Genomic DNA, 24,413 nt, shown 5'->3' on the forward strand with positions numbered 1-24,413 from the left:
GTACTGGGTATTAAGATTACCCGGACTCGTGTTCTTAAAAAAGTCGTCCTTCAAGTAGGGATAAACCAGTTCTTGTTTAAAATTTTTTATATCCCTACTTAATTTAGTTGTTTTCAAATTTACAGTATGGGTTTTGAAATCAGCGAGGGTCTTGCCAATACTGTCTAATAGAGCTTTCGTGTCAATTATAGTGGAGTCTGCCTGTATCTCTTCCTCCAATTTTTTTATCTCCTTTAACTCTTCCTCGCTAATACGTAATGCTGTATTAATAGATAGAACTATCCAGTCCTGTGAGCATTTCGTACCAACCCCACTAAAATCAATCAAATAGGGTTTATCTAGAAGAAAAATCACCGGGGTGTTTCTCACCTGCAACCCTACAGGTATAGTGTTTGATTTCAAGTGCCCTAAAAGTACTTCCGCATGTACCTGTGTAAGGGTATTTTTCTTCCGCAATTGAATCAACCTTTCTCCCTTATCTGAACTTAATGGTCTATCTCCAGCCAAATCAGCTCCCAGCAAAGATGGTATCTGCTTCAATCTGTTAATTTCCTCTTCTGTGTAACTTACCAAATGAGGTACAGACATGTTTCATAGCACACAGGAAGATTCTCAACACTCTATATAGAGGTACTTCTAAATAATATGAAAAACATGAGGGGAGAAAAGAACATATGATATAATGCAGCTGTACTAAATGTGCAAAAGACGCACAACAACAAATTTATAAAATACAATCAATGTAATAGATCCTCCCTAGCTAAGGACCCATATACGTTACAACATTTAACAATACAAAAAGCAACAAATATACAATATACAGGTTGCAAAAGATCGTTGGCATGACAAGGAACCCTCCTTGTAAAATATCATGCCTGTTGCAGCTGCGGCTCCTTCGCTAAGGAGGAGGAGCATCACCCTGCTGCTCCAAGTTTAAAAAGGTAGGGCAGGGCTGGGCTGGCCAGAGCAGGGGCCAGGGAGAGGAGTGGTAAGCACACTCTAAAGTGCACGTGACCGTTTGGTCGGCCAAACAGTCATGCACACTTTGCCTGTTCGCCTCCGGCTGTATTGTACATCCTGGGTGGAGCACACGCACAGGCTCCCAGTCCCAGTCTGAGGGCCGAACTATGGCACTCAGACCAATCACAACACTACTGCCATGATGACAGGAGTGTTGTGATTGGCTAGGGGAGCCTCGGAGTCTATGTGCTTCCTGGTTCCTGCTTTCTGCTGTCAACCGAAGAGCCGAAACGGTATAAGAGGCGGCGGCTAGCCGGCCTGCAGGTAAGTGTTTTAAAAAATTAATTAATTTTACCCCTAGGACATCCACCCGTCACCCCCGTTAAGGTGTGGCTGCCACTGGCCTATTGGTGGTAATTGTGTTTGGATGGCCTATTTTGCCAATGCTCCTTTCTTCAAAAGTTAGGTTAGGATCTGGATGGTTCTGCCTTCCTTCACTTTCGGTGACTTAAGCTTTGTTGTTGCTTGACTGATGTCAACTGCTTAGTTTCTGCTGGACAGTTGCTTATGTGGTATTGGGCAATACTGTGTAGGTGTCTGAGATTCTTTTTTCGCAGGCTTAGTTACTGTCCCGATGTGTGCAGGGGTTATGTTCTATGAGTTAGCCTTCTGGCTTGTTTAGCTGCTTCTGTTGCTAATTCCTTCCCTACCAATCTATCATGTGTCTAGCTGTGGCTTTCATGTCTTCCAGTACTCAGTGTTAGATAGGTGGCCTACTTGCTTTGTCTCTGGCTCCAGGGAGTATAGCTTGTGTACTGATGATCCATGAAGGGAGAGATCTACAGGTAGAAGTAACCATCAGAAGAGAATGTTACATCTTTTTAGTAACGCTCTTTCTCATGGACACTTTACCTACCTTTAGATATCTTATCAAGCTGCTTGCCTTTTCACTCTGAGGAGTGGTTACTGTGCGGCCTAAATGGTATTAAATCTAGTTTTGCACTGCAGTATGTCAGCTTTCCTCCACCTCTAAGAGCTTGGGGAAAAAAGGACAAGAACTGATAAAATGCTCTAGGTGGTGCCGTATATGGCTTTGTGGAATCACATCTGGGGAGTTGGATTGGAGACATGGCGCCATCTCTAGGTGCAGGAGAGCTATTGCAAGTTTTTCAGAGCCATTTTGGCAACTGGGGAAGATTCATGAGGTGAGAAGTCTACAGGTAGATACAGCATCCACCTGAGAAATCATTATGAAAGGTAAGTAACATTTTCTTCAGGCTCTGAGAGAGTTTAAGGAGCCTGAGCTTAGCCTTCAGTGGTGAACCACAAAGGGTGAAAGAAGGACTATGGCTAGTGTTCTGGTGTACCCTGGTGTCTTATGACATTCTTGCCTCAAAACTCGGGTGAATTGGTCTAAAACACTCCGACGGGAGCAAGACAGTTTGATAATCTGTCAGCCAAAATGACCAGGTGGGCAGAGACACGGTGTGGCTTCTCCTGCCATCTCAGACACTACCTAGGAAATAATATTTCATATACTTTGGTATTTATCTAACCCAGGACATCAAAAGTTTGTATAATATGCACCCTCTCCCAGAACTACAGAAAAGGGTATCTTGTTTCATGCATATTTATTGATGTTTGTGTATTCACATTTCTAGGTGTTCTTCTAGGTCTTTAGTGCTTCCCGAAAAGCAAACCTGGAGCAATGCATTCCAAGGATGCTGCAACAGAAAATTCTCGACCTCATATATATGTCTGGCAGAGTTTTAGGAGCCACCAGAAGAAGAGCTCCAACAGATCTCAAGGAGGAGCTTGGAACATAATGATAGAACTTGTCCTGCGGATAGTGAGGATCCGACTGATGAAATTCCTTAAGTACAATGCACATTGCTTTGTTCACAATACGTTTGGTTACTGGAAGCCAGTAGAGGGTCTTTAATACTTGTGAAGCAGAAGATCATTTAGGTAAATTCAGTGCCTGATGGTCCCAGTCCCAGTCTGAATTCCGAAGCAACCACAGCACCGAGACCCCCCCTACTCGCTGCCACAGACCACATCTGCACCCTCCTGGACCAAGGCCACTCCGCAGCCCATATCCTTTGCGGCCTTCGATACCGTCTCCCACTGCACACTAGTCACCAGACTACACAACGCCGGCATACAAGGAACAGCCCTAGACTGGATCCGATCTTTCCACACCGGAAGAAGCCAAAGGATCAGACTGCCACCTTTAATCTCCGATCCACGAAAATCACATGCAGAGTCCCACAGGGGTCATCACTGAGCACCACTCTCTTCAACATCTACATAGCCCCCCTCTCCGCCATCGTCCGACAACATGGGCTCAACATCGTATCCTACGCTGACAACACCTAGCTCATCCTCTCCCTCACCAAAGACCCCACTACCGCCAAACTCAACTTCCAGAAAGGAATGCAAGACGTCACAATCTGGATGACCAACAGCTGCTTGAAGCTCAACGCAGAGAAGACAGAAGTCCTCATCCTTGGATCCACCCCTACAGCATGGGACACCACTAAGTAGTCGACTGCCCTCAGAAGCCCACCTACCCCCTTGGACCACACCAAAAATCTCTGCATCGTACTCAACTCATTCCTCACCGTGAACCGACATGTCAACGCCGTCACCTCCAGCTGCTTCAACACCCTTCAAATGGATCCCCCTGAATTAAGGAAGACCGTCACCCACGCAATCATTACCAGCAGACTGGGCTATAAAAACGCACTCTATGCGGGCATCAACAAGTCCCTACTCCACAAACGCCAGACAATACAGAACACCGCTGCTAGACTGGTCCTCTGCATCCCCTGGCACAAACACATCAGCCAACACCTACGAAGACTTCACTAGCTCTCCTTGGAGAAAAGAGTCACCTTCAAAATCTTCACCCACTTCTACAAATGCCTCCATGACAATGGACCCAAATACCTCAACGACAGATCCAACTTCCACGTACCTAAAAGTAACCTCCGATCGTTCAACCTCACATTGGCCGAAACCCAGCGCATCCACAGACCCAGAGCGGGCGGAAGATCCTTCTCTCACATCGCAGCTAAGACCTGGAACGAGCTACAGGCGGACATTAGATGCGCCCCCTCCCTGAACACCTTCAGAAAGAACCTCAAGACCTGGCTCTTCATCTAAACATATCTGTGGACCCCCCTCACACGGGTGAGTAGCGTGCTTACAATTCCCCTGATTGATTGATTGATTGAGATGGTCTGCAGTGTTTTAAACTCAGCTGACATCAATGAATGAAGACATTAGGGGAGACCAAAAACAAAGAGTTACAGTAGTCCAGTCGACTCACAATCATTGCTCGCACTACCCAGGGTCTAGTCTGAGCAGCAAGCAGAATCTTTGCCATGCTCTCATTAGGTTAAAGCACCTTGAGGATAACTTGTTAACCTGACACAATAGGGTCAGATATTGGTCAGTTTAAAAGCCAAGGTCCTGAACTTTGAGAATGGGAAAGGAGGAAGCCCCAGTTTGTCTGGCCAGAACTTAGCTATTAAGGTCCCAGGAGAATTTATTTCACAGATCATGAAGATTCCCATTTTGTCTGAATTTAATTTGAGTGAAGGTAGTACATATGCCAATCCTCACTGCCAACATTTGCTCTTTGAAGACCATCGTACACAAAGCCTCACAGGGCAAAAGCTCATAATACGTACAGACATTGGTCCCAAACTATACTATGGAGGCTGAACCCTCCGTTTAGCATCTGTACATCCTATCCATCAATGATCATTCAAGAGAGGGAACATGGTGCCACAGCTTCAGATTGTAGAAGGCGCTCTCCCATTCCTTGAGAGATGAACGCAACTATTTACAATTCAGGAAGCTCTTAAAGGCAGCACTATCCAGACTTCATTACTAACTGAACTCATGAAAAACCGAGCATTTTAATGGAAGAACATCCCATTGGATGTGAGTCTCCCTTGTCTTTTTACTTATCTGTACACTGTCAGCCGCAAAGAATTGGAAAAGTAACACCACTGTATAAAACTCACAATAAATAAAAAAGTAAAAAGTTCCATTTATTTCTCAGTGTCACAATAGATTTTCAAAGGCACTTTTTGTTTTTAGGCATTTGAGGTTGTATTAGCCTTACTTTGAATAGGAGGAACGTTTTCCAAGGTCTAACAGACGTCACTTCTACTGATTGCCAGGGTACATCTCTTAAACATTTTGAATGAGAATCCTATGTTGTAGTGTAGTTCCAATATCCCTAATAGGCTCTGCGCATTGGAATAATATACACTATAGTTTTGACATAGGACTAAGGTCAGTATGTCTATATCGAGTATATGAAACGTAATTACTTGTGTGTGCCAGCTAACTCATAGGTCACTAGAAACTTTCTCAAACAAGAAGGGATTAGTCTCTGACAACCGCATAAACATGACAACTTTGTTTCCCTTCGAGTCAGAACAATATCTTCAGAGTTGTGGAAACAATAGATCACTATTTCACTCAATCAATCATGCATGCTTCGTTTCTACAGAGGTGCAGAGAAATAGATAGACGGGGCGTTTCAATAGAAAGGGGTTTATTGAACAGTCTTCTTTCTCATGCAAGATATTCGAACTGCTACAATCATAAGACAGAATGCAAAGTATAATGCGTACAGCGTAAACAGTAATATGAAATAATACTGTAACAGCATGGTCCGTTGCTATAACATATATAAAAATACATACATAAATAACACAGGCTAAAATACTCATCTGGTGCTTCTGAAATAATCCTACCCCAGTGTACCTAACCTAAGTCTAGTATGGGGGAAGAAGTAGGTGCTGTTTTAGCATAAGTTAAGTTTAGTTTAGTTTTGCCAAGACTTGCCAAAGGTTTCTCTAGGTTCTAATCAGCTCCATACCTTAGAATTAGAGAGGTTGGTATCTCTTTCCCGGGACTCAATTCTCTAACACCCTGCAAGGGGAGTCAGAAACACTGGAGCTGGATTCTCGGCTGGGAGGATGACCGCGTCTGGTCAGTGTGTTAGTTGGGGAGATGACTTCCTTCAGGACTTGCTGTGGCGAGACGCGTCGTGCAAGTAGGCAGCAGAACCACACCGTGCCTTGACATAGCAAGTGAAGGTATATTTATACCTGGAAGGTGTTTAGGAATCCCAGTATTGACGTAAAAGTCGGGCATATGGACGTCATGAATGAACCCCTAAGGAATAGATGTTCATGCATACAAAATGAGTTCTTGGAGAAATCAATATCAAAGCAAGGGGAAGTCCTAAAGGCTCAAGAGTCTGGTTTTCCAGGAACTTGTTGTGACGTAGATGAATGGATGTAAGTAGCCATGCCTGTATTTGGTTAGCATGGACTTTGCCTAAATAAGGACTGGATTTCTATGCCTATATAAGGGCAATGTGAAATGTACCTATTTAAGGGCATGAATTGGGAAATTCATATGGAATCTAAATCGATACACAACACCCACTCTACTTTCTTATGTACGACGGTACTAAATTATAAACATGATAACATATCTAAAATGTATCTACACATGAAGTGCTAAAAGCATGTTTCAAACACATTGTAAATAATGCATTTAAACTAGTTGTAAGCATAAAACTGCATTGGTGCTGTACACATTAAAGCAAGTATCCATTCTAAGCATATGTTTAAAATTTAAAATGCAAATTAAATGAATCACAAAAATGTACATTTATGAAATGGCTCGTAAATACAGAAGAAAAAGGGCCGAAAACATTTCATGTCCAATTACATAACCATTTGGTTGTGGACAAGGTCATGTATTGCCTCTTGGAAGTTTTCAAAGAATTCTTGTTCTCCAGAATAGTCCTACTCTAAGCAGATTACTTGTGCCAAAAATTAAAAATAAAAATTTGGAGAAAAAAAATATATATCATAGGAAAAAGTTCCAAAGTTAGAACCTTGTTTTGAAAAAATGAAGGTCAAATATAAAATCTCTCTCAGAACACTGTGTGCCAAAATCAAAAGTCCGTGTTAGGGCTTGGAGAAAACATGAAATCTTCTATGTCTGTAGACTAAAAGTAATCTCTCATTGTAGGCGAAATTTGGATTACTTCGTTTAGAAGATTAATCGCACATAGATGTGAAGCATCACCTTCAGCATTGGTCGCATCAGCAGCGTTTGAATCCGTTGTTACCTGTGCGCCTGTTGTTTCCTCTCGTACCTCAGTATCAGCATTTTGCGTCTGTGAGATCTCAATGAATGCCGTCATCAGAATTGGTAGCCGCTGGGGACAACACAGAGCATGGGCCGTTATGAGGTCCAGCAAAATATCAACATCTGTTGGCATGACTGTTGGGAGTGTCAAACAGGTGTCTAGCACGCATTCTTCTCAGCATAGCAGGCAGCGTAGAACCGGTAAGATGCAATCTTGCCAGATTGGTCTGAATGACAGAAACCATGTGGTATTTAATTTCGTAGATGAGGTAACCCCAGAATTTGGACAATTTGCTCACGACACTTCATCGCCAGTAGAGTTGTCTCCATGGAGAACTGGGTGTCGCTGGTGATTTGGCTTGCCATATCATAGCAGAAGGAGCAAAAATAGTATCCCTTCAACGAGTCCCAAAAGGAGGGGCAGTCCGCCAAACACAGAGGGCACGAATTTTGGAATGATTCCGAGGACTGCTTGAAAAGGTGCTAACAGTCCAGAAAACACAGTCTTAAATACATGTACAATACCGCTCGTATCAGACATGTTTAAGATAAGATTTAACATTTCTGAAAAAAGTATAGGGCAGTTTGTATTCAAATGAGCATGTATCTCAGCAGAAGTCCTTGCAATTTGTAGATCATAGGTTTCTTTGGCCGAGGTCAGTGGTACAGTTTTTTGCAAAAGAATGGCTTTCATTCCGCTTAGAGTATCAATTCGTATAGAAGAGGTGTTCAGTAAAGGCCAAAGTGGCGACTCCCTGGCTGTCTTGGTTTGTGGAAACAATACTTGCATACAGCAAGTGACCCTGGATGACAGTTACTAGATATGGAATACCTGGCAACATGCCACAGCAGCTGTGATCGTTCAACATGAGGTAACTTCCATTTGAAAGTTGTCCAAAAATTGGATCTATCACCGCAGCTGGAGAACCTTGCAGGTGACAGGATAAATTGTTAGGGGAACCATCGCAGGCCCGTGTAAATTAATACCCTGGCATAGGAGAGAACCGCTTAGTGCATCTTCACAGTTTGAACCGCTAAGAAACACTTCACGCCCCCCACTCCAACATCTGTGTGTGTATGGTAAATTCCAGGATGTCTTGATGTATTCTTTACCCAACCTTTCATATTTGCCTGCTGGTATGTGTTTTAGGCAATACTGAAAATGGAAAATTGTAACAGGCAGAATGATTGTTCCATGTATAATCCATTCAGTAGCTGGTTTTTCTGCCACTGTAAATGGTAATCGTTCCAGTTTTTCAATTCTCAGCACCGTATAGTCTGCTCCCCTTTGTGCAATTTGATCTGTTTATCAGTGAGATTGAATTCTGAAAACAGTGACGTATTATTGATTAAAATCCAAGGCACATAGCCTGAACGCAAATTTTAGAGCGTCCAACCTAAATAGCATGATAGAACGTAGTTGAGACTGACCATTTTGCAACATGACCAAGTCTTGTTCCATGATGTCTATGGCAGAAGACACAATGCTGTCCAATGAATATATCCTAGACGACAGTCGTTAACCCATTGGCAACTACAGGGAGAGATTTCTCTAAATGAATACAATCAATTTCTTGTATTCGTTCTGCAGTCTCTGCTTGTGTAATCTTCCATATTTCGTTATATGCAGCATATATACCGGCATATATGGAACATTTTTGACGTGGTTTTCTTGGTCCTAGCAAGAATTCCCGAAGGTCTGCGCCATCTTTAAGTAAACATAAGTGTTGTTTTACATCCTGTAGTGTAGCTGTCTGTAGCTAAACAAGGCATGGTTTCCCTACATTGAATGTTATTACCCCAGGATGATGTCTTTGAACATATCTTTTTTTTTTTTTTTTTTTTTTTTTTTTTAAGACGTTTATTAATGTTCAAAGGTACAGTACACATAGCAAAGCCTACAACCCTGCGGGCCGGCTGCAAATGAACGGTAAATCGTGGGGGTGTGGGCCATCATAAAAAGGGCATGTCATTGCGTCCCTTGTGTCCCCGGTGTGCTAGGACATGGAGAAGATACTCACATTTTCTTAAGTCAAGAAAGGAAAAGTCCATAAATGACGCCTTATTTTTCATTTTTTTCTAGAACTGAGCCATGAAAACGGCAAACTAAACAAAACAGTTCGTATCGGTGCGTCCCAATGTTCCTATCGCGGCTTCCCCACTCGAAGTCTGTCCCACAGGCACGGTGTTAGTAGGTGCCACCTCTGTACGGTGTGTTGTTTGCCGATGCTGTTACAGTGCAACTGGAGGTCAGAGGTGTGCGCGCGCAAGTGTGCCTGATCCTGGAGTGGGATAGCCCCTGCGGGCCATGGTGTGTCATCGGTCGCCGGCCTTGTTAGTGGAGCATGTGGCATTCAGGTGGAGGAGCCTCGCTGCCGGTGTGGCTATCTGCGTCCACGCCTGCAGTCGCCATCCGTAGCGCCGTCAGCGGCTACTGCCCTCTTCAACACGAGGGGGCAGAGAGGCCACCGTCCGTGAGCAGGGGTCCGATACTACAAACATGTAAACATATACGTGATAGTGGGTGGGGGGGGGGGTGGAGTGTGCTTGCGGGGGCGATGTCAGCAGCTTTATGCTTGGGGCGCGCTGCTGGGCAATGGCCGCTGATGGTCGCCTGCGCGGGTGTTGGGTCGTGTCCGAGGTTCACGCGCTAGCTGTTTCTTGTCTGCGTCAGGGGTGGGGGGTGGTGCCGCTTGCGATGATTCCTGCGATACAGCATTAGCCCCTGTGACCCACCTCCGGCCTCACCCAGTCTACGTGAGCCCTCTGACAGTGCCCTCCCCCTTCAGGGACCCCAGGATGCCATCCCAGAGCTGAGCTATCGGGAACTGCCGCAGGCCCGCTATTTCTTCCCGGCGGAGCGCCGTGCCTTCCGCCCCGGCCCAGTTGGTAAAGGATGCGAACCAGTGTTTTGGGGTGGGTGGTTCCCGCCGCTTCCAGTGTCGCGTAATCAGCCGTTTGGCCGTAACGAGGCCCAGATCCCAGAACCGTGCCTGCGTTTTGTTTAGCTTGGTCCTTTTATAGAGGCCGAGGATGCACGCCTCCCACGTGTCCGGCAGGCCCGGGCCCGTGCTGTGGTTCAGGAGTGAGGTCACCTCCCCCCAGTACGTGGTCAGGGTTGGGCAGTGCCAAAGCATGTGCAGGATGTCTGCGCCTAACAGATCACATCTGGGACAAACAGCAGTGTCGACTGCAAAGTATCTGTTTATTCTATCTGGCGTTAGGTATGCCTGGTGCAAGATGTATAATTGGATGACACGGAAGCGGGAATTGCGGGGGATGTTCACGGGGCTGGCCAGTACTAGGTTCCACTCCTTGTCCGTCCAATCCCTCCCACGGTGCGCCGCCCATTTAGCCCTAATCTGCTGCGTGGGTTTTTGCGTGTGGATAAGAAGCGCCTGCGCCAACCAATGCGTGATGTGCGAGCCTCTGCCCATTACATGTAGATATTGGACCAGGTGGTGCATCGGTGGTTCATCCCGGACGTCACCCCAGGAGTCAGTGTATGCCCGCAGCACCGATGCATGGAGTAGGAACTGCCCGGCCGGGAGTCCCGTGGTGTCAGATAACTCCGCAAATGAGAGCAGGGCTCCGTCAGAATACAGGTCACCCATGGTCTCTACTCCAGCCGCGACCCAGTGGTCCAGATTGCGCTGCGTAACCATCCCGCTCCTCCTGGGGGTGCCCAGCAGGGGGAGGGCAGGAGCATATGGCCTGGTATTTTGCGTCAGCTTCAGGCTGCGGAGAAAACATTTGCGGGCCACGGCCACATGCATGGGCAGGGGACGGGGTCCCTTGGTCAATGGGTGAAACAGGGCACAGGTCTGGGGATGTGTCCACTGGTAGTCCGCAGTGGCCGTATCGTCCAGATGTGCATCGCTGAGCCAGTACGTCACCCACTGGAGCTGTGCGGCCAGGTAGTACAGCTCCATGTTGGGGACAGCCAATCCTCCCTCCGCGGTCGGAGAGTACAGTTTAGCCAGCGCCACTCGGGGTCGCCCCGTGTTCCAGATCAAGCCACGGAGCATTGATTCCAGATCGCGGAATATCCGCGTGGGGACATACGTGGGGATATTCGCGAAGTAGTATAGCAGCCTAGGGAGCGCAATCATTTTAGTAAGAGCGATGCGGCTGGGCACGTTCAGCGGAAGGGTTTTCCAGAAGGACATCTGGGCTCGCAGAGAAGAAATGGCGCGCACCAGGTTGCCCTCTAGCAAGTCCTGTGGGTCTCTATAGATGTGCAGTCCTAGGTATTTAAACGTGGTCGGGTACCAAGCGAGCCTGGCCCCTCCAAGATGCACATCGCATTCCTCCTGATCACGGCTAAACGAGTATGCCCCGGACTTGGCCCAGTTGACCCTGAGGCCCGAGACCTCGGCGAAGTTCTGGAAGACGTCCGATAGCTCGGCTGGCACCGCAGTGAGGTCTCGCACATAAAGCAGCAGGTCGTCTGCGTAGAGTGAGACTATGTGCGTTCCGTCAGCCAATGGGATCCCCCATTCCGCTCCTCTGTCCCGTAGCAGAGCTGCTAGTGGTTCGATGGCTAAGGAGATTGGGTCTCTGGTAGAGCAGACCGACCATGTCGGCAAATGCATCTCCCACCTCAAATCTGTCCAGCACGGCTCCCAGGTATGGCCATTCTACCGAATCGAAGGCCTTCTCCAGGTCCAGGACCAGGCACCCCGATCTAGGCCAATGCGTCAGAGCCGCTTCCTGAATCCGGAAGAGGCGGCGTAGATTACGAGACGTTCTCCGCGCCGGCATGAAGCCATTTTGATCGGCGTGTATCAGAGTAGGTGCCTCCAGGGCCAGGCGGCGGGCCAGGAGTGAGGTGAAAATTTTATAATCAGTATTTAGCATGGCCAACGGCCTATAGGACCCCATGAGTGCGCCATCTCTGCCCGGCTTCAGCAGCGAGACCAAGTTTGCCTCGTTAAGCGAGTCTGGGAGTGCTGATTCTTCCATTGCTGTATTGTACAACTTGAGCAACTCCGGAACCAGCGTGTCTGAACACGCCTTAAAAAATTCGGCGGGCAGTCCATCCGGGCCAGGTGATTTGCCGTTGGACAGTGCGAAGATGGCCTCGCGTATTTCGTCCGCGGAGAATGGCGCCCCCAGGGCGTCCTGTTGTGGACCCATAAGGGAGGGCAGCGGGATGTCTGACAGGTATTCTGCTATGTAGGCCGCAGTTACTCTCAGTTGCGACTTGTATAGGGCCCGGTAGTGTCCCACAAACGCTTGGTGTATCCTATTTTGGGTGTACACTAGGTCTCCCTCAGCCGTGCGGATGACGGAGACCGGCTCCGTGCATTCCTCCTGCCTGACTAACCAGGCCAATAGCCTGCCGGGCTTGTCACCGTGCTGGTGCACTCGCGCCGAATGGGCCGCAAAGTTGACGTGCCGCAGCCGTTCTAGTAGCGTTTCGTGCTCCGCCCGGGCCGCCTGCAGCCGGTCACCTGCACCCTCCACCGCCTCCTGCTCCCCGCCGAGTAGGTCCGCCTCCACCCTGCGCAAGTCCTCCTCCAACTTCCACCGTATGCTCCCCTGGGTGCTCAAGCAATGTCCCCGTACCACCACCTTGAATGCGTCCCACTCTACTCTCGGGGAGGATGCTGTATCTGAGTTGTCTTCGAAGTATTGCGCTACGCTGGCCTGCAGGGAATCTCTAAAGGGGGCATCTAGCAGTAATGCAGGTTGCAGTCGCCACGTGGGGATTGGCGGGCGCGGGCGTTCCCAGGCCATGTGCAGTGTATGGGGGTTATGGTCGGAGTGTGTCCTACCCAGGTATTGTGAGTCAGTGATATGGGGCAACATGTCCGCTGACACCATGTATCTGTCGAGGCGAACATGTAATGCATGTGCTCCCGAGAAGTACGAGTACACCCTAGTGTTCGGATTGTGCGCACGCCATGCATCTTTCAGACCCCACTGCGTCGCCCACTGTGTGAGTGCCCTTGTGGCCCCCTGGGGTGTCGCCTCTGGCCTCGGCGGGACCGAACGGTCCAGCACTGGGTCTAGTACCGCGTTATAGTCGCCCCCCAGGATCCATGGGACGCCGTGCCAGGGCGCTAATTTCCCTGAGATACGCGCCAGGAAGGTGCCCTGATCCGTGTTTGGAGCGTAAATGGACGCCAGGACCACTGGTTGCCCGTCTATGCGGCCCTTCACCAGGACATACCTCCCCTCCGCATCTATGTGTACGTCCGACATTACGAAGGGGGTTCCCGGCTTTACCCATAGCAGCGCCCCGCGGGCGTACGAGGAGTATTCATTGGCATACAGTTGTCCCCTCCATCTCCGCCTCAGCGCTGTCACCTCCGCCCCACTCAGGTGTGTTTCCTGCAATAGCGCGACCTGCACGTTCTGCCTCTTCAAGTAGGAGTAGATTTGGTACCTGCGCGCGGGTGTGTGCATACCTCTAATGTTCCACGTGCATATTTTTATGGCAGACATTGCAGCAATATACATTCCCCCCTGACCCTTCCAATAGCAGCGGCATCACCAAAGGCCCCAGCAGTGGCTCCCCCAGCTCTTCCGTTCCCACCCCCCACATTACACTCAGCAAAGTTTGGGAAAACATAAGGACAGGGAAAAAAAACAGTAAAGAACAACAACCAACAGCGGGCTAACCCCACTAAAATACCAAAAGGGCAGTGGCGGAACGGGCCACCGTCCATACTCTCAAGAGAGAGGAACATTCTTGCTTTGTTCAAGGGGTAGTGTGTGCTAAGCACAAGTTCGGCGGGATGTATGTATAGTCAGTGTTAGGGGAAGCAGGCCGCTTCCCTGAGCCTTACAATACAGGACAATAGTGGCCGCCCACTGCGGTCCAATGCTCCAAATCGCCCATCTTGTGTGCGACCAGGCGCAGCTGCGCGCTAAAAGACCACCCCTTCAGCGCCCTCCCAGCTTACCACTTGTGCCTTAAGGGCATTACTCACAGTTCCAGGTGTCCACAGTTCGATCAGCTGGCAGGGGGGGGGAGGGGGGGGGTGTGGGGGGCGGCCCCAGCAGTGGCGGGCGCCGATTGCGCACCATCGTCCAGGCGACCACTGCCAACCCCTCCCTCGTCATGGCAAGGCCAACGCAGACATCTCCCGTAGGGTCAGTGGATCAGGTCTGAGGTTTGCGGCGTGACGATGGGCAGTTCCACCAAGATCTGTGAGTTCGGGATCCCGTATATGGCCTCGTCGTCGTCGCTGGGTACCGGCTGTTGGCCGTCCTCCTGGGCCGGCTCGTGGGAGGATGAGTTGCTTATTTGGGAGACCTTCTGCAGTGCATCGCGTTGTTCCCGGAGCATCTGGTCCTGTGTGGGGGAGAGTCCCGCCCCCTCCTCCGCGTGTTGGGACTGTTGGGTCCTGTGCCTGCGGCGTCGTCGCGGTGCTCGTGGCCTGGTCCTCGTCTCGCCTCCGCGAGAGTGTTTCGGTGCCGTGTCCGTGCCTCCGTCCAGCCACTCGTCGGCCTCCTCGGGTGTGTTGAAGAAATAAGTGCTATCTCCCGCCACCACTCTCAGCTTGGCAGGGAATAGCAGGGAGTACTTGAGGCCCGCGGTGCGTAGTCTCCTCTTCACTGCCATGAAGTCATGCCTCTGGCGCTGCACCTGGATGGTGTAGTCGGGGAAGAACATGATCGACGCGTTGTCTATGCGCACCTCGCCCAATCGCCGTGCCTCACGCAGCACCGTGTCTCTGTCCCTATAGTTCAGTATCCTGAAGAGCAGCGGCCTCGGGTTGGCGCCGGTGGTATAGGGTCTCGTTGGCACCCGATGTGCGCGCTCCACGACGAAGTGCGGTGACAGCGAGCCTTCGGGCAAAAGTGTCCGTAGCCATTCTTCCACATGTTCGGCCGGGCGGTTCCCTTCCCATTTCTCCGGAACCCCCACAAGTCTAATGTTGTTGCGTCTCGCCCTCCCTTCCGCGTCCTCAGCCCTGTCCTCCAGGAACTCCACTCTGTTCAGGAGGTCCTGTACGTGTCTGTCAGTCTGGGTGACTTTGGGCTCGATCTCCTTCACTGCGCCTTCCAGGGTCTTGGTGCGGTCGGACAATTTCCTATGGTCATCACGCAGGAGGGTCAGGTCCACTGCGACCCCGTCAATTTTGGACTCCAGGGAGGTTCTAGTTCGCTGGAGGGACTGCTCCATCCGTTCCACCGCTGCCAGCACGCTGTCAAGCCTCGCAGCCAGTTGCTCGGCGGCCATTTTGTGTATCCGCTTGTCCGTCTTCCCCTTCGGCGGGGCCCCTCCGGTCCCGGTGCGGGTCCGCACTCCCCCGGACATGTGCGGGTGGCGCCTGTCCTGCAGGGTCGGCCCCTAGCGTTGCTCCAGTGACGGTGTCCCCCAAAGCGCTGCGTGCCTGGGTTGGGGCCCCGCGAGTGCTGGCTAGTCCCTTTGGTTAGGCCGTCATTGTTGTCCCCTAGGGGGGGGGGTCCTCCAGCGGGCGGCCTTGCGCGGGGGCCTCGGCGCAGGCGGGGGGGTCCTGTCCCCACCTTCGCCCGTGCTCGTCCCTGGCGGTCTGCGGCCGCGCCGATTGCCCCCCGGGGCGCTAGCGGGTCGCGGCCCAGTCACTCCACCTCAGTTGTAATGAGGGCCGGGGGGACCGGCACTGTGCGTGAGTCCGAGGGGTCCAGGCGTCGTGAACGGGTCTGACCACCGGTTCCAGCCCGGGTCACAGCCTCTCGTGTGCCTCGCCGCCCTTCAGGCAGTGATTGTCCCCGTGGGGGGGCCCCGCAGGCGGGCCCGGCGTGGGGCACACCGTCGCGTGTCTCCGTCTCAGGGGAGGGCGGTCAGCCCGTCTCCGGCAGTGGTGTGGCGTCCAGGCGAGGGGAGGGACGGTCTGCTGTGCTGCAGGTCTTGGGGCCGCAGTGCCCGGGCTGTCGCTCCGCGTGGGCTCCTCTATGCTGGTGGGCGCAGGAGGGACTCACCGGGTGGCTCCGATGGCTGTGCTGTGTCTCGGAGAGGGGGCCCCCGCTGGTCGGGCCGCCACGTCACCGGCGCCTCTCCGGGGTCGATCTCCACGCCTCGCCTGCCCCAGATGTGCCCTAGTTGTGCCCTCCGGAGGTCCAAGGAGCCCGCCGGCTCGCAGGGCAGCAGTCGCGCGACGGCCGCGATGTGGGGGCTGGGGGCCCACTTCCCGCTTGGTCCGGGCCCTCCGCTGGAGTCCCGCTGCAGGTCAAGGCGATCGCCGGGCCATCGGAGGTTGCTCACAGCGCGGCAGCAGCCGGCCAGGGGGCCACGGACAGTGTGGCGTGGCCTACCAGTTAGGGCCTGTGAGCTGGGCCCAAGCCTCGGACTCCCGCAGCTGCCCCGCCGGCCAGGTGTCAGCGGATCCCGCAGGAGGTCCGCAGGATAGGTCGGGGTCAGCCTCGTCGGAGCCCCGAGACAAAAGTCGGCCAGATTGCCGGGGAGAACTCCGGGAGGGTCCGCCTGCAGTTTCGGGCGGCTAGGATCAAATTTGGCGGAGAAACGGCTCAGGGAAGGGGAGCTTGGCACGGAGCTCTACCCTAACGCGTCCTCCGCCATTGCGTGCTTAGCCACGCCCCCATGTCTTTGAACATATCTTGGGTCTGGCCTATTGTCTTTGGAACCTGGACTGGATTTCTATGCCTATATAGGCAATGTGAAATGTACCTATATAGGGGGAATGAATGGAGAAATTCATACGGAATCTAAATCGATACACAACAATGTGGTAGGGTTAGGCCCAAGAAATTAAAGAAAAAACATATATATATATATATATATAGATTTTTTTTTTTTTTAAATATATTTTTAGTGCAGGAATCAGTAAAACAGTACAGTAGCGACCAGCATTGTATCATAAGCAATAGTAACAGAATTAAGCCCTCTGGCCCCCCTCCGTAATGTCTGTACACAGCCAACCGGCCCACAACCCTGGGGTCGGGCGGCGAAATGCAACGGGGGTCAGTAGGATGCTGGAGCTGGTCCGGATAATACACTGTCCGTCATCTGCTTTTCCAAACAAGCCTAAAACCCCAAAAACAACCCCCCCCCCCCCAAAATGCCTACTAACTAAGAAAGACCTCCCCCCCCCCCCCCACCACCAGCGCCAGGGAGCTATCAACATAGGATCTGCTATTTGACCCACGGGGAAGGCAATAGGACTGACAGTGCTGACGTTCATCGGGACTCGGGGCGAGTCGCTTCTGCACTATCAGAGTCGCTGGGGGCACAATAATCCCTGAGGGCCTGCACCAGCATTTCCCATTCCAACGCGGCCTCCTGCGCCTTCTCATTACCCTGCCTCCAAGCCAGTTGATATCTCAGCGCGCTCTCTCCCGCCGCCCACTTTAAAAGCTCGCTGTGCCATCTGCTGCCCGCCGGACCAGCTCGTGCCTTCCAGTTCCTGGTCACCTCTCGCTTTGCAAGGAGGAGCCCCAGGTCGATAAATTTACTAGAAATTTTATTCCTGGGGGTATGGGGGAACCAGTGCAAAAGCCCCACCGCCGCATTGAATGATAAGAGTCTCCCCGTCACCTCCTCCAGAGTCGTCGCTACCTCCTGCCAGTAGGATGTCAGTCCAGGACAGGCCCATAGCATGTGTAGGAGGTCCGCCTCCTGAGCCGGGCATCTAGGGCATTCCGCCGAAGCCGTGGCAAAATAACGCCTGATTTTCACCGGGGTCAGGTACGCTCTATGGAGAACATAATAGTGGACCAGTTGGAAACGGGCGCTACGTGTGCCCTTCCAGGCTCGTCTCACCAACTGGGCCCAGGTCGTCTCCGGGATCTCCCTACCAATGTCCTCCTCCCAGCGGGTCCTCAAAGTGGTAAGAGGAGCCAATCCCTCGGTAATCAACCTGCCGTAGAGGCAAGTGACCGCCTTCACCGTGCCCGCCGACATCATTACGTACTGGCACACCTGAGACAAGTGGGGCTCCTCCTGCCCGTTCTTCCAGTGTGCCTGGATCGCTCGCACAATGGCCGAGTGCAGCAGAAAGTCACCCCGGGAGATCCCGAAGCGGTCAATGAGGTCTTGAAAGGACAAGAGCGCTCCGTCCTCGTACAGATCCCCGACGAGCTGTAAACCGGAATCCTCCCAGGCCGCCAAACGTGACCAATCCCCTCCGTGGGGGAGGGCCGTCAGCATCCCCAACGGTATTTCAGGCGCATACGGTGTTCTCAGTTGGCCTCGGGCGTGGGCCCGGTTCCAACAGAGTCGGACAGTCCGCTCCTCCATCGACAAGTCCCGCAGGATCAAACGTTGTCGCAGCGCTATAAAGGAGAGAACATGCCTGGCCATACCCGTCCCTCTACCGTCTTCCGGGCCCCGGAATTCCCTGGCGATCTCCTGGGTGAAGGTCTGGAGCTGCGCCGCCAGATAGTACTTCTCGAAGTCCGGCACAGCGAGCCCCCCCTCGTCTTTCGGCCTCATCAAGGTATTGAGGGCCACCCGCCGCCGGCCCGTTCCCCAGAGGAATCCGACCACCATAGAGCGTAAGCGATGAAACGTGGCCGGTGGGACCCAGATCGGCAAAGTTCGGAAGTAATACAATAACCGGGGAAGCGCCACCATTTTGAGCAGGGCGATACGTCCCGCCACTGAGAGCGGCAGCGTGGCCCAAAAGTCCATACAACCTCGAAGTGCTCTAATGCAGCGGGCAATGTTCCCATCTAGGAGGTCGGGTTGGTCGTGGTAAACGAATACCCCAAGGTACGTAAAGCAGTCGGGCTCCCACCTAATCTCCCTACTTAGCGCAAGGGCGGGGGTACCCCTGCGTACCGGAAAAAGACAGGTCTTAGACCAATTCACTCGGAGGCCCGAGACATCTCCGAACTCCGTGAGCGCCAATTCCGCTCCCCGTAAAGCGTCGACCGGGTCCTCCAGGAAGAGCAACAGGTCGTCCGCATATAGCGAGACATAATGCGGGCCCGTAGACGTCCATAAGCCCGTATAGTGGGCTCCCGAGCGAAGGTGCATCGCCAGTGGCTCCACCGCTAGCGCAAAAAGAAGCGGGGATAAGGAGCACCCTTGCCGTGTGCCTCGTTCCACCGGATACCGCGATGAAATCAATGGGCCCGCTCGGACCCTGGCCGAAGCAGAAGCATAAAGAACCGCGGTCCATCTGATGAATCCCTCCCCGAGGCCGAATCTCCGTAACACCGTGCAGAGGTAGTCCCACTCTAGGCTATCAAAGGCCTTCTCCAGGTCCACCGACAAGACTACCGGGGACGGAGCATCCACAAATGGTTCTCCCAACAAGCGGAACAACCTACGAATATTCATAGTCGTGTTCCGCCGTGGGATGAAACCGGCCTGGTCCTCATGCACCAGGGAACTCATATGTCCCAGCAGCCTCGAGGCCAAGATGCTGCTCAATATTTTGTAGTCCACCGTCAACATTGATAGGGGTCGGTAGGACCCCGGGTCGGATGAGTCTCGGCCCGGTTTGAGGAGAGGAACCACCAACGCCTCACACATCGAGCTCGGGAGTCGCCCCAGCCTCTTCGCCTCCCTGTAGACCACCATTAACCGAGGGGCCAGGAGGTCAGCGTAAGCTGCATAGAACTCCACTGGTAGGCCATCTAGGCCCGGGGTCTTGTTCCTCGCCATCCGTTTAATGGCCCCGCGGATCTCCCCTAAGCCGATGTCGGAACCCAGAGTTTTCGCCACTTCCTGCTCTACTGTGCGGAGCTCCAGTGGGCGAAGATAATTATCAAGTCGGTATGGGTTACGTGCGGAGCGACTGCGGTATAAACATTCATAATAATGCCGGAAGCAACTAAGGATCTCCGGTTGGGTGCATACCACTGTCCCACCTGCCCCACGCATATTTGTCATCGTCTGGGACTGGCGCGTAGGGTTGGCCAACCACGCCAACAACGCACTCGACCTATCTCCCTCCGCGATAGACCGGACCGTATAGGCCTTATAATCAAAACAGCGAAGCCGTTCGACCTCCGCCGCTACCCTCTCCCTCGCCTCCGCCGTTTGTGCCTGCAATTCCGGGCGTCCGGGGCGGCGAACTTCAAGCTCGTGGAGTGCCCGGTCCGCCGTGTCTAAATCGGCCAGGATGACGCGCCTCATGCCCACCTTCTTAGAAATACAGTAGCCCCTCACCACTACCTTAAAAGCGTCCCATTCTATCGCCCTAGTACTCGCGGAGCCGCCGTTGGACGCAAAATAATCCGATATTCTCTCCCCCAAGTCCGCCTTGAAGACACTGTCCTCGAGGATCTCGGGTCGCATCTTCCAGGTGGGCACCGCCGGTGTCCCAGGAAACCAGCGAAGGTCCAGTAGGAGGGGGTTATGGTCCGAGATGGTCCTCGATAAGTACTCCGATCGGAACGCTGCCGAAACCAGTTCGGGCGAACCAAGAAAGCCATCTAGTCTGACATGCAGCTCATGGAGGCTCGAGAAATATGAATAATCCCTAGATACGGGGTGATGCGCCCTCCAAATGTCCGTCAAACCCCAACGGGTCTGCCAATCCTGACGACCCTTAGCCGTGCGACGGACCGGGGAATCGGGGAGCGGGGGATGCGAGCGGTCTATGTCCACATCCGCTACGGAGTTAAAGTCTCCCCCCAACAGGAGGGGCCCGGCGAAAAAGTGGGCCAACGAGCCCGATAACCTGGAAAGGAAGGCAGTCTGGTCTACATTGGGAGCGTACACACAGCAAACGTTCAGGTCCCTCCCTCCTAGAGTGCCTGAGATGGCCACGAAACGCCCCTCTGGATCCAACACTGTCCTCGTGACTTGGAAGGGGACCCCTGCCCTGATCCATATTAGCGCCCCCCTGGCATAAGCAGAGTACGACGTGGAAAAGACCTGCCCCCGCCATCTACGCTGAAGCGCCGCCCCTTCCGCCTTGTTCAGATGAGTTTCCTGCAGCAGCGCCATTTGCACTCCCCTACGCACTAAATAAGCATGGACCTTGTGGCGCCTGGACATAGTGTGAAGCCCCCTCACGTTCCAAGTAACACATTTCAAGTTAGCAACATCAGCCATTGTCCCAGATCGTTCTTGCCCAGTTCCCCCATCCGGGTCCCCACAAAGAAAAGGCATCAATCCTCCCAGCGCTGATGGCGGCCATTTTCCCCAACCAAAACCAAACAACCCAAGAACCAACCAAATCCCCCCCCCCACCCACCCCAGAACAGGACCCAAACTGCACCATCTAGATCCCATCCAAACCTCGTTTTCCATCAACCCCAGAACCCCCACTAATCCTACGGTCGTCACCGTAGGAAGGCCTTATGGGCCAGGTGCGGGCTGGGCGGAGGCAGTGGGCCCTCGTCGCCCAGGCCACCAGGACTATAACAAGCCCCAAACAGTGCCAAAACCCTCCGGGGCAAAAGCAGAGGCCCCCCAACCCTCTCTCCCTCTTTGTCAGCAATAAAGGACGGCAACCGCCTCCCCCCTGCCGGGCCCCCTCCCAAAACAAGGCAGCATACCCCGTTACCCTTGTCCATCTAGAAGGTCCTCCACCGATTTCGGTGTGATCACCGGTGTATGGGTACTGTCTGCCACTGAATCCTCCGAGTCCGATGGTACTCCCTCAGCACCCGGGTTTTCTTCCTCCTCGATGGCTTCATCCCTCTCTCTCGACAGCTCCGACAATACTTCCAGCACTCCCCTCCGTTCCGATGATGTTTCCGCAGTCGAGGGCCCTCCCGTGCGGCCGCGGCGATTCCTGACCCTCTTGGATCGCCTCCTTTGTTCCTGCTCGTCTGCCTGTTGGGACGAGGAGCCAAAACCATCTTTCCCTGTCCGGTATAGTTCGAGCCAGTCACAGACCTCCTCCGGGGTGTCGAAGAACTGGGTTTTGTCATCGACAATGATGCGGAGCCTTGCAGGATATAGGAGTGAATACTGAATACCCTCGCTCCTGAGTTCGCGCTTAACCGCTAGGAAGGAGAACCGCTTGCGCTGCGTCTCGTAAGTGTAATCAGGGAAGATGTTCACCTGACTGTTCGCTACTTGGAACGGGCCATTGTGCATGGCGGCATTAAGGATTAAATCCCTGTCCCGAAAATGCAACAACCGCGCCACCACCGGCCTCGGGGTACGTCCCTGCTGTGGGGGCCGTGCTGGGACTCTGTGGGCCCGTTCCAGAGTGTAGAAGGAGGACAGACCCTCCGGGACCACCGTGTCTCGGAGCCAGGTCTCCAAGTATCACACCATGTCGCCATCCTCGATCTTTTCCGGCAGGCCCACCACTCGGATGTTGTTCCTCCTGTTGCGGCCTTCCGCATCCTCCGCTCTCCGTTCCAGGGTCTCAATTCGGGATAAGGCGTCCTTCATCGTCGCAGCCAAGGTTCGCTGCGCCGGCTCCAAAGTTTTCACCGTGCCCTCCACCTCCTTGACCCGGTCTGAAAGTTTGCCATGGTCCGCCCTGAGGAGGCCCAGGCTCGTCGCCACCTGAGCAATGTCCTGTTGGAGGGCTGATCTCGTAGCCTCTATCGCCCCTAGGACACGGTCGAACTGTTGCTGCATCGGCGCGCTACCAGAACCTTTTGGGTCCCCATGCTCCTCTTTGTCCTGGGCTTCAGAGTCCGAGGTGGTCTGGGTGGATCCCTTGGCCCCTCTAGGTTTCCCCATGCTTCCAGGGGCACTCCGTGAGGGTCCCGGAGTAGGCGTCTCCGTGTACAGGTGTCGATCACGACCTTCCCGGGTGCTTGTCCTCGATTCGGGTATGGGCGACCCCCTTCTCCAGAGCCTGTGGAGACTCCGCCGCTTCGGCTCACGCCACCGCCACGGCGTCCGAGGGCACCGATGAGGGGGCGGAGACAGCCGTTGCCGAGTCGGACAGACCCGTTCACCCACTATAGCCCCGGGGTGAGGGCCACCAACTCCCTCGGATGATCTGTGGCGCCAGAGTGTCGCGCCTCCCATGTAGGTGGACTGGCCAGGAAGGCGTAGCTAGTTGCGGAGTCGCGAGGTGGGCCACCGCTTGGATCACAGGGCGTCCGCTCCCGGTGCCCTCCACTGCGTGGGCACCCGTCCGGCCGTCCAACCGAGTGCAAATCTGTTGCAAAAGGTCCGATCCAGTAGATGTCCAATGTCCAGAACAGCCGGGGATGGCGAAGCCGGGCGCCAGTCGACGCCCGCGGCACCTCTTCAACTCAGTAGTTCCGACCAGGGGGACAAAGGAGTCCGGGCGCCATGTTGGGTCGCACTCCGCAACTCCGCAAACTTCGGTATTATTCCGGAGCAACCCTCGTCCAAGCTCCACCAGGGGCCCCGGCAGGTTGCCGTCGGCACGCTCAACAGAATGCGGGGTCTGGGGTGCCCCGCAGCCTCCGATTTTCAGGATAATCCCGGGCTTAGTCCCGGAGCCGAGCTCTCAGGCGACCATCGCCATCGGCGCCCAAGCCACGCCCCCCTATATATATATAGATATATAGATATATATATTTTGCTCTGCAGCTCATGAAATTTGGGGCAGAGGGATTATCCAACGGGAGGCTATTTGGCTGTGGCAGTGAAGGGTCTGTCTCCTTTGCTCCAAATTCTGGAAACCACTTGGAAGTTTGCTCGGACTGACTGGAGAGTGATAGAGGGCTGAGAGTGATGTGTCTTGTACTGATGGGATGTGGGACCTTCAGACACTGATATACGATACTAAGGGGGTCATTAGGATGGCAGGCGGACTTAGTCCGCCCGCCATCCCATCGGTGAATGGGACCGCCCGCCATAAGTGCGGGGGTCCCATGGGGGGGTATTAGGATGTGCCCGCCACTGTGGCGGGCGCATCCTGCATGTTTAGCATTGTGGCGGGCGGTGCACTCAGCTCCGCGCATTGCCTGCCGCTTTGGTAATGTAAATGCAGGGGGTACCACAGGTACCCCCCCGTGTGCACCCCCAACCCTCCTTCACTTTGGGGGCCCGCAGGGGGTCCCCAAAGTGAAGACCACATGCCTTTCTGTGGTGGCATCGCTGCCACGGAAAGGCATCTGTCCTGGCCCATGCTAATATGACTGGCGGTGTCTAATAGACACCGCCACCATATTGAACCTTTTCCGCCCCGGCCACAAGGCGACCGGGGCGGAAAAGAGGCGGACTGTCTTTCCATCCGCCGTGGTCCCCCCCGCCATACTAATATGGCGGGGGCATTCGGGAGAGGATGGCGGGCGGATTGCCCCCGCCAGGCCGGCGGTGGCTACCGCCAGCCAGGCGAGGGCAATCCGCCCGCCATCCAAATGGGCCCCACAGCATCTGAAAGGCATAGTGTTGGAGTTTGACTATGTTATGTTTACAGATTAGTGAGGATTAGGGTTTGACTAAACGATGGTGAATGGTT

At 53.2% G+C, this 24,413-nt stretch overlaps 2 protein-coding genes across 4 annotated transcripts in view; both read left to right on the plus strand.

Moving 5' to 3' along the window:
• Positions 1 to 24,413, plus strand: part of LOC147717624 (E3 ubiquitin-protein ligase TRIM39-like) — a 686,221-nt gene that overhangs the window by 446,095 nt on the left and 215,713 nt on the right. The window lies entirely within an intron of this gene.
• LOC147717625 (E3 ubiquitin-protein ligase TRIM39-like) overlaps positions 1 to 24,413 on the plus strand; it is a 356,597-nt gene that overhangs the window by 116,471 nt on the left and 215,713 nt on the right. The gene's annotated exons all lie outside the window — the stretch shown is intronic.

Source organism: Lissotriton vulgaris, chromosome 5 (genome assembly GCF_964263255.1).
Source record: "Lissotriton vulgaris chromosome 5, aLisVul1.2, whole genome shotgun sequence".
NCBI lineage: Eukaryota > Metazoa > Chordata > Amphibia > Caudata > Salamandridae > Lissotriton > Lissotriton vulgaris.